Source organism: Tupaia chinensis, unplaced genomic scaffold, assembly GCF_000334495.1.
Source record: "Tupaia chinensis unplaced genomic scaffold, TupChi_1.0 Scaffold144322_1, whole genome shotgun sequence".
In the NCBI taxonomy this organism is placed as follows: domain Eukaryota; kingdom Metazoa; phylum Chordata; class Mammalia; order Scandentia; family Tupaiidae; genus Tupaia; species Tupaia belangeri.
Window position 1 is genome coordinate 43743 of NW_006204180.1, and position 3783 is coordinate 47525.

The window sequence follows — 3783 nt, forward strand, 5'->3', positions numbered from 1 at the left end:
AATCTTGTCATCTGCAAACAGATCATTTTAGCTCTTCTTTCGCCTTTTATTTCCTTCTTTTGTATGATTACATTGGTTAGGATTTCCAGTACTATATTGACTAGAGGCAGTTAAGTGGGCAGCCTTGTCTTGTACCAATTTTTAGTAGAAAGGATTTTAACATTTCCCCATTCAGTATAATGGTAGCTATAGGTTTTTCATAGATGGTTTTTATCATGTTGAGAAATGATTCTCCTATGCCAATTTTTCTGAGCATCTTAATGATAAAGGAATGTTTTATTTTGTCAAATGCTTTTTCTGCATCAATTGATCATATGGCTTTTAAATTTCTTTTTGTCAATAGGGTATATTACATTTCTGCTTTTGTGTGTTCTGAACCACTCTTGCATCCCTGAAATAAAGCCTACCTGGTCGTGATAAATAACTTTTTTTTTTTAATATACTGTTGAATACGGTTAGCAAGTATCTTGTTGAAAAATTTTGCATCTATATTCATCAGAGATATAGGCCTGTAGTTTTCCATTTTTGTCATATCCGTATCCGTTTTGGGAATGTGGGTAATTGAGGCTTCATAGAATGACTTTTAATGGGTTTATCCTTTTTGGTTCTCTAGAAACAGTGTGAGGAGAATGAAGGTTACATCTTTAAAAGTTTGGTAGAAATCAGCAGTGAAGTCATTGGGGCCTGGACTTTTCTTTGTGGGGAATTCATTTATTATTGATTCAATTTCATTGCTTGTTACAGGTCTATGGTTTTCTATGTCCACCTGAGTCAATCTTGCTGGAATTTATGTGTCCAAGAATTTGTACATCTCATCAAGGTTTTCTTCTTTGTTGGCATTTAGTTGCTCATAGTATCCTCTAATGATGTTTTGTATTTCTATTATGTCTGTTGTAATGTTGCCAGATTCATTGTGAATTTGATATATATCTGGTTCCTTTTTCTCTTTTGCTTAATTAATCTAGCTAATGGTGTGTCAATCTTATTTATCTTTTAAAAAAAATGAGCTTTTGCTCTCATTTATTTTATGCATAATTTGCTTTTTTTCTTTTATTTTTTTCCTGCTCAAATCTTTATTTGTTCTTCCATTCTGGTATTTTTTGGATTTCTCTGTTGTTGTTTTTCCAGTTCCCTGGGACATGATGTTGGGTTGTCCTTTTGGCCCCTTCCATCTTTTTTTGTACACACTAATTGCTATGAACTTTTCTATTATGACTGCTTTTCCAGTGTCCCATAAATTATGAAAACTAATGTACTCGTTATCATTTGTTTCCATATTTTTTGGAGAAGTTTTTGCTATATAGGGTGCATGCACACACCAGAAAAACTGAGAGAGGCAGAGATACTGAAAGTGAGAAATCACCCCCTGGGGGATAGTCATGCTGCATCCCTTCTCCTCTATTTTCTTCTCGGGATCTTGGGCACACACACACATGTGCCCCGTGTGATTTTAAGCCACCTAGACCAGGAATTGAAATACAGTCTACTACATGGGAGTCCAGCAACATAGCCATTATGCCAACTACTGGACCCATGTTTCCATGAATCTTTTCACTTCATTTTTAATCTCTTCAGTAATCAAGAAGTCATTCAGAAGTAGGTTATTTAGTTTCCATATATTTGTTTATTTTCAAGGATTTTTCCTGGGATTAATATCAAATTTTATTTCATCATGGTCACAGAGATGCTGGATAAAGTTTCTATGCCTTTGACTCAGTAAAGGAAGGTTTTGTGCCCTATCATGTGATCAGTCATTGAGAAAGTACCATGAAGTACTGAGAAAATGTGTTTTATGTGTTTTCTGGGTGAAATGTTCTATAGCTGTCTATAACATCCTTCTGATTTATGATATCATTTAGGTCCTGAGTCTCTTTGCTTATTTTTTGATTAATTGACCTGTCTAAAGGAGACAATGTGGTGTAGAGATCTCTAACTATTGTTGTGTTACAGTCTATCTCTCAATTTTTGTTTAGCAGGCTTTCCTTTACATACTTGGGTGTTCCTGGGTTTGGTGCATAGATATTTCTCAGTGTTATATCTTCTTGGTAAGTTAGTCTTTTTATTAGTATATAATGTACTTCTTTGTCTTTTCCTATGTTCTTGTCTTAAAGCCTATTTTGTCTGAAATCAGTATAGTGACTCCCACTATTTTTTGGTTTAAATTGGCATGGAATACCTTTTTTTACAGCCTTTCACTTTTTGTTTTTGTATGGTTTTATTCATAAGATGGGTTTCTTGTAGGCAGCAGATGAAGGGTTTCTGATTTTTAATCCATTCAGCAAGTCTATGTCTCTTTATCAGAGAATTAAATCAATTAACATTCAACATTATTGATTCTTTCAGACTTTTACCTACCATTTAGATGGCCATATACTCAGTTGTTCTCTGTTCTCCAATTGCTGCCTGTGTGTCTGCTCTGGAGTCAGTAAATTCTATCAGAATTTGTTTATGTGAGAACGTTTTTATCTTTTCTTCCCATATGAAGAATATTCTTTCAGGGTGTAGTATCCTTGGTTGAAATCGTTTTTATTTAACACTTTGAATATATTTCCTCATTCTTTCCTTGCTTGCATTGTATCCAATGAGAGGTTTGGTGTTAGCCTGATGGGATAGCCTTTGTAAGTGATTTGACATTTCTCTCTTGCTTATCTTAGTATCTTATCTTTGTCTGTGGTTTTGGCCAATCTAGCTATGATATTCAGTGGAGATAATCTTCTTGGATTGATTCCACTTGGGGTTCTTTGTACTTCTTGGGTCTCAATGTTTGACTGTCTCTAGATTTGGAACGTTTTCCTCCAGAATTTCATGGAATAGATTATTGATGCCCTTATTGGTTTCTTCACCTTCTGGGATGAAAATTAATTGTATTTTGTGCATTTTTTGGTATCTAGTATTTCTCATATTGTATCCTCAGTTTTCTTGACTATTTTCTGATTTTTTTTTTCTAGGTCAGAATTTTTGTCTTCTACTTCCAAGATACATGATTACAGAAAGTTGCAGGATATAAAATCAATATACAGAAATCGATAGCATTTCTATATATGAATAACAGGCAGACTGAGATAGAACTGAAAAAAGTTATTCCGTTTACCATAGTCGCCAAAAGTATAAGATATTTAGCAATAAATCTAACCAAAGAAGTTAAAGACCTCCACAAGGAAAACTATGATAAGCTAAAAAAAGAAATTGAAGGTGACACACAAAAAATGGAAGTACATCCCATGTTCATGGATTGGAAGAGTTAATATAATCAAAATGGCAATTCTACCCAAATTAATCTACCTATTCAATGCAATGCCAATCAAAGTACCAGACACATTCTTCATAGATCTAGAAAAGACAATCTTAAAATTTGTCTGGAATCATAAAAGACCCTGTATTGCCAAAGGAATTCTACACAAGAAGAGTGGAGTGGGCGGCATCTCTCTCCCCAATCCAAAAATACATTACAAAGCTGTGGTAATAAAAACAGCATGGTACTGGCACAGAAACAGACAGATGGACCAATGGAACAAAATAGAGTCCCCAGAAGTAAGTGCCCAAACATACAGTCAACTGATCTTTGACAAGGGGTACCAGTCAATCCAGTGGGAAAAGGAAAGCCTCTTCAGCAAGTAGTGCTGGAAAAATTAGACTTCCACTTGCAGAAAGATTAATCTGAACCCCTACCTCTCTCCTTTGACAAAAATCAAGTCAAGGCAGATCAAGGGTCTAAATCTGAGACCTCGAACTATAAAGCTACTCCTGGAAAACCCTGGGGAAACTGGGAGACATTGGTGTAGG